This window comes from Colletes gigas, unplaced genomic scaffold (assembly GCF_013123115.1).
Source record: "Colletes gigas isolate AHSC1104 unplaced genomic scaffold, ASM1312311v1 Colletes_gigas_Sc00035, whole genome shotgun sequence".
NCBI classification, from domain to species: Eukaryota; Metazoa; Arthropoda; class Insecta; order Hymenoptera; family Colletidae; genus Colletes; species Colletes gigas.
The window spans coordinates 266904-285140 of NW_025106664.1; the positions used below are offsets into that span (position 1 = coordinate 266904).

The following is an 18237-nucleotide window of genomic DNA, read 5'->3' on the forward strand; positions in this document are numbered from 1 at the left end:
ACGAGGAACTTCACTTAATAATGCACGGTGTTTCCACTCCGCCCCTGTTTGTACACATAAGATCGGAGCAACTCCCATTTAAGGGGGTCTTTTACTGTGAACTGTCAAAAAATTCGATTTTTTTTTGCATTTTCTCAAACGATATAGTCTTAGAAATATATGTACAAAAGCATATCACCGAACTTCTAAAATTAAGGAAGATATACGTATTGCTTGATCGAGCTATGTATATCTTTCTATTTTTTTTTTTAGCCTGCTGAAGTCAAAAACAAGAAAAAAGTCAATATTTCAACTTCCAAATGTTGCCATTTTTTTAATTATCTATTTTTTTCTACCCTTTTAGTATCCTAATTAAGAATCTTTTTCATTTTTTTGATTTAGACAAACAGAACAGCTGAAATCATGGAAGCCATTAGAACACTTTTACGAAACTCTGTACTATCACTAATTTGGACTATTTCTTATTGTAAAAATTTGTGAATAGTACTGAAAGAGTAACAATAGCGATGCAAGAAGTTGCATAGTTTCTTTATAAAATACAGTACCAAACGGAACATAAAAAAACGCGTTTTACAGTAAAAGACACCCTTAATGGATTCCCACGTATGTGGATGATAGATCTTTTCACTGAAAATGTGCACGATTTATTCTTTCAGATCCTCATCGAGAATGAAATTTCAATGAAATTCTAATGTAATCGAATCATCACGACTCTGCGACGATTTAGGGTTTTTTGTTCGGATGTGAAACGTCCGGATCACCCTTCCTCGAACCACCTAGACGTATCTTCCCCCGGCGACGATCAGGGCAGTCGCTTTATCGCGCCGTTGCTATTTTTCATCCCGAACATCAACGGAAAGCAACAGTTGGCGGGGCGGCGATGCGAGCGGAACGACCCGCGAACAGACGATGGAGTGACGAGGAGGCAAAACTCGGGGTTGAAAGGTGGAGGGGCAGAGTAGAGCGACTCGGAAATCGGACATGCGTAAGATCAGACGATATAGAGCACCGGAGGAAGGCAGTCGCGCTTAAACGGCGCCCAGCGTCGGACGTGTTGACGCTATTCGCGCGAGATCGTTAACAATATCGCGACAGATCGGGACGTTCCCATAGACCAGCCGGAAATAGATCCCCATGTGTGTGTTTGGATCCTTCCGACGAAGGATGTCGAAGGACCCTGGAAGCACCTGGCGCGCGATTCGCTGAGATTTTATCCGGGGAAACGATTCGAACCAGTCGAGTCACCCGATAAATGTGCATTTGGAGATCCAATTAATAAGCTCTTGGTCTACTTCCGAAAGGGACTCGAAGTATGATGTATCGAACCTGAGATTTCACTGATTTTCATTGATTGTAATTGATTGAGCGTACGTTTCGCGGGATACCTGTGGATTTCAAGCGAAACTAACACCCGACCGCTTCGAGAATTCCTTTGAGCCCGGAAAGGTCGAGGAATCAAGCACCGAATAATCGACGAGAATTTCTTTTCAGGACTAATTTCCCTATACTCGAGCCAGTACTGACAAGACTGACGAGTTCAGCTAACCTCGAGTGTCTTTCGAGTGTCGTCCGGATGACGTTAAGAATCTGATTAACACCGTTGACTCTCGAGCGAGGCGGCTTCGAGCAACGCGCGAAGACAAACCGGATAACTGTAGGCGTCTTTCGTGAAAGCCAGGCGGAACGCGAATCTTACGGAGGAACTAAATAAACAAACGCCAGACAACCGGGCGAATTATCAATCGGCGAAGATTGACATCTAAAACGTGTGTGATCGATCGTCGGATTAAAGGCCGAGGAGACTCGAAAAAGCAAACAGGTCTAATCAGTCGGAGTTGTTTATCAACCGTAGAAAATCAGTGGCCAATTAACACGGTCGTCGTGCAGTTGCGAGATCAATGGAGACTCGAAACGAAGAGAAATCAAAAGATTCGGCGGCTAACCTGTAATCGAGAGGGTTTCTCGGCGCGACGACGTCTCTTTCGCTCGATTTCCGACGCCGAAAAACGCGGAGGCGACGCCTGGTCCGGCAATAGAGCGTCAGGATCCGCGAGTCGTCGATCGTTTCGCGGAAAACCGAGCTTTTACGAGTTTGGAGAGTTGGCAAAAACAAGTCTCAGCGGAGGCAAGACGACACAGGAAGCCCCCTGTCCCGTCGTTCCTCCGTGCTGGTGATATATTATACGACTGTCTGAGCGCGCGTAAACAGGTGTCACACGGTGGCCTTTCATCGCGGGGGACTTAGTGTTCTTTACATCGGACTCACGGTCGACTGCTTCGAAGGCTTTCTGAGCAGCCATCCGTCAAAGATATTAGACCCTTGGAACCTCATGGAAATCCTCTGACGATCCCGCAGCCGGCTGAGAACTCGCAACTGGCTGCTGGAAAGCTTTCATCGGGACTCTTTCGAGGACTCCGGTGAGTAGCTTTGCTGACGCAAGACTTTGAAACAGGCTTCTTAGGACGATTCAATGCTTACGTAGGACAGCTTTCAATTTGCGAGTTTGTTATCGGAACAGGACGCTTTGAACGGAGCTAAATACGTTATTTCGATACTGAAATTAGCACTGGAGTTGTAACAGGTTTTCTAGGGTTCGTCGATCGAGCGTGACTCCGAATTGATCTCATTACGAAGACTTGGTCTTATTATGAAAATTCATTGCTAAACAACGAGGTTAGAGTAGGCAGTTTAAATGATAGAATCTTTATCCTGGAAAGTCAACACTTTGCTAATGAGAGCACTTGAAGGCTGTTTCCTCCTTTTGATCCTTGTAATTTAAACTAACGAGATAAAAGCTCTATTTCATTTCGATATTAAAATGGACTCTTCGTCGAGGGAAACATTACAACAGTTGATTTGTAGACTCGACTTAGCCTTGTTCTCGTATTTCATTATTGAACAATGTGGTTACAAAAGATGGTTTAAGTGGCAGATAGAGCATTGTACCTACCATTATTCTCAGAATTACAAGCGAACACTTTACTGATTAAAGACTACGAAACTGTTTCGCTTCCTGCATAGTATGCATCGAGGGTTGTCTCGTCTTTAGAGCAAAGGAACGTAATTTAATTTCGAGACTAGCCAAATCGCTAATATTTTCTTCTCGTAACTTTCGTTTAAATATCGACTTCTCTGACTGATTCAATTTTAATATTTATTGTTGAATGAAAATGTTAAATTATACGCATTCAGTTTTCTCAATTATGTATTTGAAAATTACTGTTAAATGTATATTCGAACAGCTCATGTAAATCGTTATCGAGAGACTGCAGGATTTACTAAATGAATTATGTAAAGTCACTCGGAATATCGTTAATTCCTGCATGCTCTTTTCGTCCTTTTATTTGATAAATAAACGTTTGATTTAACAATAACCTGATCAAATTCTTCTTCATAAACGTCTCAATTTGTATAATTAATTTTTATAATAAATCCATCATTTTTATGGACGTTTCAATTCATTAATATTGTTCAAATTTCATATTAACAAAACGCTGTTCATCACTTAATTTGCCTTCTGCTTTAGAGATGATATTTAACCTTGTTCTAAAAATATGGCTTCGGTAGAAAGGTAAAGTTTGTTCCGTGATTTGAGAGTACTCACTTTGCTGATGATCACTCCGAAAGAGTCTACCTTCTGGGAATAATTTCATGGACGCGTGCAACATGATCAGCATTTGATTTGAAACGGACCCGCGATCTTTTTCTTGGAATCCAGAAATAAGATCCTTGAAATAAATAATTAAAATCGTGCGTGCATAAAAGTTATTTTTGTACCCTAAGACGCGTTTAAACGGTTTGTTGAAAAACACTTTCCGTCGGTTTGCTTTCCTTTCTAGCGGCGATGGTTGAATTTCGCTTAACGTCAACAGCTTTTAATTTATAGACTTGGCCCAGTCGTGTCCTAATAAATTCAAGTTTGAAAAATGAAATTTGGATATGTCTGATTAAAGTCAAATAGTCTAACATTATATTAGAGTAGATTATTTTTTTTACTCTGCCTCTCTTCGATAAATTAATAACCAAACACTGAGGATTGAAATTGGCAAGTTGAATGGTACGAAGTAGCTAAACTCTTTCGCTGCAAATATTTCGAAAATATCTTCCACCCTTCTTGGTAGAAATTGATGATATACGGTCAATCCCGACCTACTCTCGTTCTTGGAACTCACTATCGATAGATAAGGTTGAAGAATAGTTCATTGTAAGACCCAGCAGGGAATCGTGACGGACAGTTCGGATAACAATCAACGTTCGACGTTATGAACGTTAGTCGACAGAATCGGGTAGAAAGTATTTCTCGATGTTGTACAACGCGAATTTCCGTATTTGTTTACCGCAATAAAGCGAGGAAGACATCACAAGACTCGCGGAATTATTTATTCGCGTGGTTCTTTGAATGTCCACTCGGGGCGAGCGTGGATTCGCGAAAAGTCTCAAGGAGAGTCGGTTGTAAAAAAAGAAAGAAAAACTACAGATTCTGGCGGCTTGTAAATAAATTCGACGATAAAAACAAATGTATATAGCCCGCGTGGCGGGCATAACCGTTTATTAAGATCGCCACTGAAAATTCTGCCAAGCCTGAAACCGATTTAACGTTCCTCTTGAATCGGCGCGTTGGTCGCGAGATAAATGCTATCATAACGGGTGGCTCTTAGGATCGCATGCTGCCAAGTTAATACTTTATAAATAAACATAGAGGCCGGTGCTTCTAATCGCTCGTCAGGAACGCCGGCGCGGCAATTTTTAACTAACGGTAACGCATGTTGTTCGTAGAAGTTACTAATACGATATTATTTCAATTAAACATTAATCTACTTTCGATTGGAAAATGTTTTTATCTCTGTGAAATCTCGATAAATCGACAATTATCAGTAATTCAAATTCTACGAAATTTTAAATTAAATAATTAAAATAATATTGAAGTATAGTGAAACGATCTTTGCTTTTCGTTTTCTCTTCAAGACTTCGTTGAAAGTTCGAAGCAAAATCTTAATATCGAGTATCTGGAAAGCGTTGATTTCAGTTAATTATGTTAGCGGCCTCTTCCATCTTGAGGCAAAATTAATTTAATAGATAACTGCCACTGGGACAAAATAATACTCTTGAAACCACATTTTTAGACACGGTGTTTTTAATTTATTTATTTTCTTCGTCACGAGCCTTACGTTTAGCCACAGCAATTAATTACTCGCGGATTGTGTCGATAAACAGAAAGAATGGAACAGGAATTTCATCCCCTAAGACATTAAACTACGAAATCGTATTTTGTTTTTGCGTAAATTGCTTTGGTAGCCTGGAGTGAGCGATATTTACGATGTGCACTCAAATCAAGGAAAGGCTTATCGGGCTGTTCCATTTTGAAGTCTCAGAAATAACTCTCATCGACCGTTTCCGATTTTTTTTCGAGCACACACACCGAGTGTCTGAAAACACCTAAAAATGTTACGCCCTTGCAATACGATATTTTTATAACAAACAGATGGCGGTGATAAATGGACTGTACTGCAAACGGGTAATAATTCACCTGACTCGATTTTACAATCGTCCAAGGGGTTAAAAGCTTTCCTATAAATTGAGGCGCCGCTAACGTTCACCCTCGATTACCGGCGATGAAACAACCGTTCGAGAATGTTTAGTAAAATTTCTCGCAACTCCACTTTGTCTTTACCGTCTCTCGGAAACGGCGAACAAGCTATTTGTCGTCTCGTCGGAAAAGGGGGAAAAAAATCGTAGGAGGAAAGTGCGACGGCGTGGAACAATTAATGGCGGGAATAATTAAGCAAACGACATTGCTTCTAAAACTCTAATATCGATATTCTGGCACGATCGTTCATTTTCTCCCCGGATCCATGATAATTAAACAGAAAAACTTACTAATTCTACGGAGAACTTTAGGCCTTCGATCTTCAATCGTGTTTCGATTGCCAACATAATTTCAATCACAAAATCAATCAAGAAGGCTGAAGTCTTGACAACTAATGTGTTCATATATGTTGTAAATATTTTACACGTAATTGGAAACGCAGTATTGGAATTTACCGTCAAACTGAAATCACTTCCAAAGTGAAAATCTGAATCCAATTTAATGATTGCACGTGTACTCTGAATCGGAGACAAGAAAAATTTTTTAAAATTGACATCCATCGATAATAATATTCAGCATGTATGTGCATAAGAATTTCGCCTATTTATGATCTGTACACGCTGGAAGAATGAATTTTGTAACTGTTGATTGACAAACTAATTTAAAATTGAGTTTGAAATTCCGAGATAAGCTTTGGCTCACAGATCCACCACCTTAACTCCTTAATTCAATTATCCCAATACCTTACAGTTCCGAATCAGAGTTCTCAATAAACTTCCATAGCGAAGTAAGTACCAATTGACAATTCTAATTTAACAAATCTCGTTATCAATAATTATTTAACAACTGCCAATGGTATCGAAAAATTTTCCATTTTCTATCAGTAATGAATTTACTTATTTTACATTTCAGTAAACATCAATTACAGAATATATTTATATTATCTAAGAACAAAGGTCTACAATTATTCGTTCCTTTGCTTAGAAAATTCTATCCCAAATCGTATCTATTTCTGATTTTAAATTGAACTAAATTTAGATAGTTTGTCGAGTTGCATAAATTTCTATCAGTCGATACTATAAAGAAAGTAAGTTTAGATGCCCGCGAAACATGCTGGAGTGAGTTCACGAGACTTTAAAAATTGCTTTCGCGAAGTTCTCCAGTGTAGAAACACGCAAAGCTGATGGAATTTGTATTCAACCGAGAATACATAGAGTATTTGTTTTGGATACGGTACTATCTCGTTCGATCCGCCTAGTGCTAATGTTGAGGATGTATGAAACAGCAGCCAAAGCAGCAGGGACTGTTTCTTCAGCTGCAGTCTTAAATTTACGATTCTTTTTTCATTCACCAACGGTATCACGTTCGCATAATTGTTTAATTAATATACCAAAATCGATTCAAGCAGAATTACAGGCATTCAATTCTTCCGTACAATTCATCGTAAGGTTTTCCGCACACTGTTATAATTAGATTCGTTTGCTTTTAACTCTACTGCTCGAGTTTTAAACTAAGGGGACTCTACGATACACGTTCGAAACTTTGGTTCTTAACTTTGGCCTTAAACTTGCGACTCCAAGCAAACTTTTCCTCTTCGTTATGCTAGATAAGTCCTTTTTTCTTACTTCGACCGGAATAAACAGTAAGTTCGAGTAACGTCGCTTCGAAACTCTCTCGAAATAACAATGTGGATCGAGCGTTTTCTCCTCGAGGCGTAATACATGAAACACGAATTTGTTCCAATAGCAACCTTAAGAGAATAATACAAATCGTAGCATCGCTTTCAGACGATCTCAAAGGAAATCTGAACAGGCTACACGACAACTTTTTCGTCCAATAATTCACAGCTTGCGAGGATTCGTTCGATTCGCGTTACTTCGAGTGTCGGTCGTCGGGTTGCCACCACCCACCCTCGATTCACGCTTTTGTAAATTTCACAATGGCCACCCGGAGCAGACCACAGATTGTTGACTAATTGCAAACTACGTTTCCCTCTGGAAACGGATAGCAATTGTATAGCCGGACACCGTTCGCCGCTGAAACTTTTAAGTGGTCGGGGAACGCGACGGGGAACCAAAAAGGTGCAACTTTTCGCGAGAATCGTACCAAAGGGGTGGTTTCTTGTACTCGAATTGGCGCAGAAAGTTTCGATGTCCTCAAGACGCGGCACGTGACTCATTCTATTAGGGCAGCGCCTTTGTTGGCCCTCTGGGGGTATTAATTAAAAGATGACACATTGAGGGGATAAACCAATTAATACCGGACGACGTGGCGTCATCTTTACTTTCGCCCTATTGCCTCGTTTATCGATTCCTCGGAATGTCTTTGTTGTCGCGTCGTTAAACTATCCATTAAACAGCATCTCGTTTACCTGGCTGTCACGCGACCTGGTGTTTTGAAATCGAGTATACCCAGGGCACCCCAATAGAGACCATGTGTACTAAAGGGAAAACGCTTGTTAACACTGGAACTATCAAAGCAGTCAAAATGACCCATACGTAATTTCTAATACAACTTGTAAAAGATATACACGACTGGATTCTTGAAAATTTACCGTAGTTTTCTATAAGGGAATGAGTACACATTTATTTCCATTCCATTATACAGGGTGAGGCATTTTAAACAGGTCACCTGAATAACTCGCTTGTTTTTGAAGATAGGAGAAAATGCATTAGACCAAACTTATTTGGTATCGGGGGGCTCATAATCTGGTATTACCAATTTTTTTGTAGGTGGAGGCGTCAAGGAGATATGAAGGTCAACTTTGTTTTTTTAAATGGAACAGTATATTTTATTACTTACATTCTGATAGAGTGTTTCAAGGCGAATACAATGACCTATTATTAAGGTCATTCAAGGTCACCCAAAGTCAACTGCAATAGAAAATAAATTGTGTCAGAGTACATTTCGAATACTTGTGTATCACGTGTGTGTATTGCGTGACACGGGTCACAAAAGATAAACAAACATTCAATCACATTGTACGCTTATCCGTATCCTCAAACATTATTGGTAATTTTACTACCGACTAGAGCACAGCTTCGTAACATTTATTCAGTCTAAGTGTTTAGTTTTCTAAAATGCGTTACACGATAGCAGAGAAAGTAGAAATGGTTCTTATTTATGGTGAATGTCATAGAATTATGAGGGAAGCGGTACGTGTGTATAGTGAAAGATTTCCCGATCGTAATAATAGACCTTCACTTTCTGTCTTTACAAACATTATAAAAAAGTTCCAAGAAACTGGAACTGTGGATAACAAAACACGTAATCTTGCCAAACGAGCAACTGATGATGGAAACTCGATAAATATTGTAGCAGCTGTAATACAAGATCCACATGTTAGTACAAGACAACTGGAACGCGAAAGTGGCATCAGTCAACGAAGTATTTTACGAATATTACACATTAACAAATTTCATCCGTTCCACATATCACTTCATCAACAATTAACTGAAAATGATTATACAAAACGTTTACAATTTTGTGAATGGGGCTTACAAAAACTACAAGACGATGAAATGTTCTTGAGTAAATTGTTATTTACCGATGAGGCCACATTTACAAACCATGGAGCAATTAACCGTCACAACATGCACTACTGGTCGGTAGATAATCCACGATGGTTGAGAGAAGTCGACAAACAGAGACCTTGGTCTGTAAACGTCTGGTGCGGTCTTCTTCATAATAAAATAATTGGTCCATATTTTATTGATGGCACGCTAAATAGTAGTAAGTACCTGAGAATCTTAGAAGACGTTTTGCCAGAATTGTTAGAAGACACTTCACTGGACATACGACAATCCATGTGGTTCCAGCAAGACGGATGCCCTGCTCATTCAGCACGCAATGTTACAGAATTTCTAAATAGAAAATTTGGAGATTCTTGGGTAGGTCGATCAGGAAGTAACAAATGGCCGGCACGATCCCCAGACCTGACACCTCTCGATTTTTATTTGTGGGGAAAATTAAAGGCAGAAGTGTACCGCGAAAAACCAACTACCAAACTTGACATGGAAGAACGTATAAGAAGAGCTTGCTCTGTAATAGATACAAATGAAATTTGCCAGGCAGTGTCATCAGTATTGCAACGATTTAGACTATGTATCCATGTTCAAGGTCGCCATTTTGAACACTTGTAATAGCAGTATCAAAGTATCCAAGTGTTCGAAGAGTGCTTTGACACAATTTATTTTCTATTGCAGTTGACTTTGGGTGACCTTGAATGACCTTAATAATAGGTCATTGTATTCGCCTTGAAACACTCTATCAGAATGTAAGTAATAAAATATACTGTTCCATTTAAAAAAACAAAGTTGACCTTCATATCTCCTTGACGCCTCCACCTACAAAAAAATTGGTAATACCAGATTATGAGCCCCCCGATACCAAATAAGTTTGGTCTAATGCATTTTCTCCTATCTTCAAAAACAAGCGAGTTATTCAGGTGACCTGTTTAAAATGCCTCACCCTGTATATTTCTTCGAGCATCTTTACACATAGTTCTAGTGTTAAAATAATTGAGTGAAACTGTAAGGGATGTTTAAAAATGAGTCGTACATAATGCCTGGTATCCACCCCAGAATTAAGAGGATTTTACAGGGGGTGTATTTTATTAGGGACTCGTCCCTAGGCGAATTAATGAAACGTAAACTCTATTAAAATATACACGACTCTATTTAAGAAAACAAGGCGGAATATCATCGAGATGGACCTTCCTCCTCAGCCTGAAAATATTTTAAACAAGAGATAGCCAAGCATCTCAGCGAGATTAGACGCATTTTTATTGAGGTTCGAAGTGTAATAAAACGAACGTTCGCCTATGTTAGAAGGTATATCGACGTGGATCGATCGAATCTTGTACATGTATCATCGCGTTATTTCGTTTCTTCTATAAACGGCACCCCTTACGCGAAGCTAATCTGTAAACAGCGAGAGATTTATTCAACCGAATCACAGTCACACTTTCCACAGTATCCCTCCGGCGGAAATAGAAACGAGCAATTTATCTTTCTTATCTAATTTGCTATTCTCGTTTACACCGCCTTTTGTTTGCGAAAAGAACGGGGGATACGTTGATATCGCTCGTTTCTACATATTCAAACCTGTTTAAGTTGAATGCTTAGTTTAATGGTAGTTTGTACTCGTAAGACCAAAAGAAAAAAAGTGTCTTTGAATAAACACGACGAGGAAACAGCTTATCCTTGACAAAAACGAAACTCGAGAACGTTGACGCGCTCGACGAAGGTAAATTTTTAATTTTAATTAACGAATTCAGCGAATTCAATATCGTTTATTTGGTTCTCGGTTACGAGTGCGAAATTGTAATCAAGACCTCTGATTCGAAATTGCACTACAGTCCTCTTGTTCATAACTTTTGTCTATGTTTTGGAATAATGTTCCCAAGTATTTCGCTGACAGTTCGCGCGATTGAATACCTGATACCGTGGTTTCAATTTCGATGAATCGATAACGTCTATTTGGAAATGGGAGAGCTGTCGATTCCGGAATTAACCAGATGCTTTTTTTTTTGAAAAACTCGGGCTCCGTTTCGTGTCAAATTCCATCCAAAGCTTCTTTATCCGAATGGTACCATGGTTTTGGAACATGTCTCCAATTAAAACATTTTCCCGGAACGTTTGAAAATAATTTTCAACTCAGTTTGTGTGCAAATTGAATCTAAAACGACTCGCGCCGCGGAGAGGCCAGAAATTGGCTCGTGAGTCTGATTAGTTACCGTAGAGTCTACTTTCGGCTCAGATTTCTATGGGGGCCTCGACTTTCTAGAAAAGTTCCCACGAAAGCAATCTGTTGCATCCCGTTGCATCGATCCTGACTGACAGGACGCGCGATTCTGAATTAGTCCATCCGATAGTTCGTGACTGTTCGTTTCATTCCCGATTCCGATCTCGTTACGGGCGTTGTCGGTTAGCTCCAAAGGGTCAATATTGATCAAACTCCGTAATTGCAGTCTCGTCCAACGTGGGACGTCTCGTAACATCTTTGGTCAATTCGATCGGTTCCCTTCGGTACCGACCTTTTCTCTCGATTAATTAAATTAAACGAAAGGCAAACATCGCGGCGACGAAGAGCTTTCTTCGTGGAAGAAACTAACGGATCGGTCGATTCGGGGGTGGAGACAACGACGTTAATGTTCATTCGCTATTTGGAAACACGCCTCGTGCAAACAAAACGTCGGGAACATTATATCGTTACAAGAAATTCTGTCCGCTTTAGAAACCTTCGCGCGCGATAGTAATCGGCGTAAGAAGATTAAATTGGGTGCAAATTGATCGTGCAACAGTATTGCAATTTAACATTCCAATCCTGGTCAGAGCTCTCTTCAGAATTTCAGATTATTAAACTTGCAATTAAAATTTCAAAGAATATGGCTGCTTTACGAGCTGGCCTATTTATCGAACAACAAGGAAGTTATCGCAGTTATTTTGAGAAAATTTCCTTTGTGGAAAAAGCATGTTTTAAGCTTCTCTGGAACGAACGTGGGTAGAAATAGTTATTTTAGTTACGCGATAGTTATGATAGAATATAATTTTGCGTTTTATACGGTCTTCTTTCGTCACTGTGAAAGCGGTTGCATTCCTCTGCTATACCATGCTGGATCTTGGGATGAAAATAACCTGGAACATCCGCATTCGATATTTTCATCATTGTTGAATCACTCCCTCCTCCGAAGGAACGCTATTACCATTGCTCGAAAAGGATGATAGTTGTACGGAATAAGATCCAAACCGATGCTTCGCTACCTCTTTCGAGACCCTTTTTCAGTATGTAAATAACCTGACATTCCCATTATGAAGTTTTACGACTGCAAAGAATTTCTCCGTATGCAGTTTTCATTTTTCGAAAAGATTGAGAAACATTGATCTATACTGGATTATATTTTAATCGTCTACAATGGTGCAAACGTCATAAGTCTGCTTGTCTCGCACCTATCACAACCAATATTTTACGTATCGTTTAATTTCTTAAGTATTGTTGTTAGTACAAAGTGCAATATGCAAAGTGCAAATATTGCGATTTATTTCGTACCAACTAGTCGGATTTATTAGCAAGGCTTATATAGCAGATTCAGTCTAATCCTCTATGATATTAATCGTTCGAACAGTCTGTCGAAACTAATTCCACTAAGTCCTCAATTTACGCATAAATCCAATATATCCGTTATGTAAAAACATTTTTGACATTTCAATTTCATTGTTTCTGCCTGTATTCTACGATTTATCGATTGCATCGCCTGAAAGTGAAATTATTTGGCACGATAGATGTTCGAATGAATGGAACACCTACGTAAATACTTATTTCGAACTAATATTTAAACGATTTTTATTAATAATTTATTTAAATTTGAGTAAATTACTTCTAAAATCGATGTTTTATCAGTAAATTGCATAAATATTGAGCAACGTTATCGCGTTAACGTTATTCAAATTTGATAAATGAATTCAAAATACACTGAGAAACGTTCAACGTGACAAATTGTTTTTATCAGCGACAGCCTGATAATCGGTGGTAGGTAATAATAAAACCAAGTAATGTACGGTATTATAAGCATTGTTTACTTCGGGTAACTCTTGGTTACCGTTTAAATGACTTTTCATTTTTTTCTGTTTTCTTATCTGATACTGACGTAAACGCGAAAAGAGCAGTACCGATTTCCAGTAAAATTAGTTTTAAATATTCAGTACCGTTTTATCATTTGCTATTCAACTTCGTCATCGTTTCCAATTAGATTTCGTGATTTGTTAATTATAAATAAAAGAATGACGAGAAATCGTTATCGAAAACGTGAAACGGAAAGCGTATGGGAAACGATTAAATATTCATTATTCATTGGACCACTTATGACGATCTGGTTGCGTTTCGACGAGCATTTCGCCCGAATCGAATAAATAAACTTACACGAAATTGGGAAGGATTTTCCAATTTCATTGTTTACTGTAATACCCGAGGGAAGCTTCATTTTTCACGAACAAAGGGTTGCAAATAATAATGTATCGATCGGACGTAAATGACGCGTACGCGCTGAGGCCAAATTATTATTTCCGCGGGCTCGGAAAATCGCGGGAAAATTTTCTGTAGTGCATATAATCGCGTCGAAATGCAACGGCTGTACCGCTACAAAAAGCACGAGCGGTGAAAATAAAAACCCTTTGAAGAATTTTTCAGTATCAATTTTCCTTTTGCAAATGAATCAGCCAGCGTAATGCACATGGCTCAATTACAAGCCCCGGTCCACACGGAATCAGTATAATTTTTGCCTACCTGCAGCGCTCGGAGAAACACCAGGATGGCATAATGCAAAATCTGCATTGAATCATGCTCCTTGTGAACCAATTCATTGCATTGATATTACAGATTATTGTAAATTTCTAGTGGACTCGTTGAAGTAATTCTCTTGTAAGATGTGATATAAGTGCACTATACTGTACGTATTGCAAGTACCGCTATTAGTATCGTATACATGGCGAGTATAGCTACCATTGACGAAATTATCTTTGAAACCATACTCATTATGGAAACGCATATCCGAGAAATGCTTTCATAGAGTAGAGAGGGTTGCTAGGAGGCTGTCAAAATATTGTTGTTTACATGGTTAAATAACACATTATTATGATTAATATCATTACTATTAGATTAATATAATCTATATTAGTTCTATTATCGATAACGAACGCATTAGACTGATTAATTGAAACCAAAATATGCTAGAGAATATAGGCCACCGTGACGTAAATAATAAATAAAGGAAAATGGTCTACAGGGATTATAATGAAATTTTTCATTTTAGAACAAATGAAAATTAGGATTCGTAGATTGTATACGAATAAAAATAAAACATGAAATGGAAAACGCTGGTCGGAAAAATCTTATAATATGCACCGTGTTCCAATTGTGACGAGGGAGGCAAGAATTTAATTATCCTTACAACAAAATTTGTCCTCTGTTTCTTTGCGTCGGATCTGTTAATAATTTTGCGAGGCCAGTCATGATTTTAACGTAAAAAATAAAAGCAAAAAAAAAACGGTAATTTTAAATTACTCGTTTCGAATTTTTAACGTAATTGTAGAAAATGTGGAACGTAGAATGTATATGAGCAAACATATCAGCTTTTGTGTATACAAAAAAATTCAATAATATACGCTGTGCCCCAGTTCTGACGAGGATTTAAATCGAAGCAGGACTATTAATGGCGCCGATATAACGTAAAAATTCGAAGTTATTTCTTCGATCGTTTCAAAATATGATTTCTGGGCTCGTTACCTAGTAAACTGCTCTATGCCTTCATAAAAGTATCAGTTACCCGGCTGGAATTCGTAATAATTTCGGCCGGGGGCGTTCGAAATGGATCGAGAAGTCGGCGCGGGCATAAAACTGAACACGGCTGGACGATAATATTGCCCATCGGTCATAGCTGATGCCTGTTACGGTGCATTTGTTCCGAACAACCGACCCTTTCCACGACTACTTTACTTGACCGCGTTTATTTCTGGAGCCGCGAGGGTTGCTGAACCTTAATCTGCCCGCAATTACGCGTTCTTTCGCACAAAACCAGACAGCCTCCGCCAGGCAGCGTTATCGTTTCCCACCGCGGTACGCGAAGATGAAAAATTATTTTTCCGGTACAATCTTCACCGAAAATTCGATCAACGGCATTCACGGTAACGTAGAAATCTATTTAAATTCTTATTGGAAGAATCAAAGGGTATAGCCGGATAAGATGGTCAAATCTGATCAGTGAACATATCAGTTAATAGACCATTCAAAGAAAACCATTTGTGTCAAATATCAACCCCGTACCCTTACTGAGATGGTATGAATTAAGAGAATTGCAGCTATTGTTTTATTAGAATTTCTCATTAGAATTTCTCAGAATATGACTCATAAAAGATTAAGTATTCATTAATGCCATTCATTGGTGTCTTTTTCGACATTCCTAAGGTTTTAAGTTTTATATTATTTGATACATGTAAAACTATTTTGAGCATGCATATAATGATCATTCCATGAAGTAAAAATATCAATTACCCGAATATATTATTCCTCTGCGAACGAAAACTTAGGAAATATCGATTTATAATTATTTTGTATGTGATACACCTCCAAAAAAAATCTCAAAAAATTATATTTATAATATTTATAACAGTAACAAGCTATTAAAATTGTAACAATACGAACATAGTCACAACAAAAATTAAGGTAAATATACAAGCAAATGTCGGTTTTTGATTTTTCCAACATCGCTCCCCCATTTCTAAAAATCTGAAAAAATTATAGATTAATAATCATAACAAGACACTAACACTGTAAAAATATAAACGTGGTAATTTAATAATTTCTATTAAAAAAAAATATTTCTATACTTTTCGAATTTTTTAAAAATTCATTTTGCGGTGAAAAATTCTGAAAAAATTCACAAACACGTACGTCGTAGAGCAAAATACCCCCAAATTTTTTTTCAAAATCTTTGATACAATACAACAAAAGATATACAGCTTAAACTGAAAATTGCGTTACGCCCTGTAACTACCCTCTCAGTAAGGGTACGGGGTTGATATTTGACACAAATGGTTTTCTTTGAATGGTCTATTAATTGATATGTTCACTGATCAGTTTGGCTCAAGGACACTTTTGACCATCTTATCCGGCTATACCCTTTAAGTTAAATTAACACACCCTCCCTCCAGGTACAATATCTCAGAACAGATCTGAGTTTGTCGTATTTTTGTGGTAATTGTGTAGCTGTTTTCGCCTTGTTCATCCCGTATGGGTCATTCCATGCGAAGTCGGACACTTTTCGGAGTACCATGTCGGATTTTGTTCTACTTTGAATATGTTGTAGTCTTTAGTGATATATAAACGTATCTCGAAGGATTTTTAAAAATTTTAAAAATTGTTGGTTTTACATCTGTTTGAAATATAGAGCTCACTTTTTTTCAATAAATAATAGCTGCTAAAGTAAGGAAGTTATAAAAATGAAATTTTAGGTACTTGTAGCAGACCCATGGGAGTATCAAATAAAAATTATTTCAATTAAAAAAAAAATTTTTTTAACTATTTATTTTGCAATTGTTTACAACAAATGTCATTTTTTTATAGCGGGGAAATATTTAAAAATCTGAAAAAAAATGGGCATATAGTCCTGTTTGTCCCCTTCACGGACCAAGTTTTAAAAATACGGACACTTTAAAATTGGCCTTATAAAAATTAATTGATGGAACGCTGCGTCGCGTCGTGGCATGCTGGCTCGACCGGCCAAGTCGCGCAGTGCCTGCAACCGCCAAGCGGCTATACCTGCTATTGTTATACATAGGGTGTTGGACTGCTGGAAAATGTAACAGTTATTGCACACTCACTCTTTGCCAATGACACTTAGCATTATACACATTTAAGTTGTCAATATTCAATGGGATAGGATGTTCAATGTTCTAGTGGGATAGGATATGATGGGATGTGATGGGATTAGGTTCTGGTTAAGAAATAATGGTTGGATTGTACCAATGATCATCTACCGGATTAAATTGTTTGTTATAAAATTACTTACCTCATAACAGCTACAACTTTTGATTTTTCACAGGAAAACCATTCCTTGATAGTTGTGCCATGTGTTTCCTTCAAAAATTCCACTAATTTCTTCTGGTATAAATGGACTGCAGTGCTGTCATGTTGGAGACAATCCGAAATAATTACAAAGTTTTCATGGTTTAAACAAATATCCACCTGATAATATGCAATGAATGTGTGTATTGTCGTCTGTTTGTTGGACCAATGATAATTTTGGATTTCGTCTTGGATAACGAAGGAATAATTTTCCGCAAAATCGCCGACGACAACAAATTCATCAGGTCCTACATTTCTTTAGAATATTTAAAAAAGCTGCTTTGACTGCTTGCAATAAAATCGTGAATTTGCAACTTTGGTAATCGTATTTCTAATTCATCTACAAACTGTGTTGCTGTTAAAAATGTACATTTTGAATTCAACTCAAAAGAAGAATATAAGGAACATTCGGAATTCTTGCTGGAAAGACGTGAACTGGCTACAACAATCTGTGGAACACTTAATTTTCATTCATTTACTCCAACCAAAGAAGTAACGCATTTAACTGCCCGAATTTATTCAGACAGTGAAAAATCAAAAGTTGTAGCTGTTATGAGGTAAGTAATTTTATAACAAACAATTTAATCCGGTAGATGATCATTGGTACAATCCAACCATTATTTCTTAACCAGAACCTAATCCCATCACATCCCATCATATCCTATCCCACTAGAACATTGAACATCCTATCCCATTGAATATTGACAACTTAAATGTGTATAATGCTAAGTGTCATTGGCAAAGAGTGAGTGTGCAATAACTGTTACATTTTCCAGCAGTCCAACACCCTATGTATAACAATAGCAGGTATAGCCGCTTGGCGGTTGCAGGCACTGCGCGACTTGGCCGGTCGAGCCAGCATGCCACGACGCGACGCAGCGTTCCATCAATTAATTTTTATAAGGCCAATTTTAAACTGTCCGTATTTTTAAAACTTGGTCCGTGAAGGGGACAAACAGGACTATATGCCCATTTTTTTTCAGATTTTTAAATATTTCCCCGCTATAAAAAAATGACATTTGTTGTAAAC

At 38.0% G+C, this 18237-nt stretch overlaps 1 protein-coding gene across 2 annotated transcripts in view; it reads left to right on the forward strand.

Annotated features, from left to right (window-relative positions):
- The first annotated feature begins 1045 nt into the window (after window positions 1-1045).
- The window catches only part of LOC122402402 (parathyroid hormone 2 receptor-like), a 38725-nt gene continuing 21533 nt past the window's right edge, over window positions 1046-18237 (forward strand). For both annotated transcript variants that reach the window (XM_043405154.1, XM_043405155.1), the window contains exon 1: window positions 1046-2418. The gene's annotated coding sequence lies outside the window, so the exon portion shown is untranslated. The remainder of the gene's footprint in view (window positions 2419-18237) is intronic.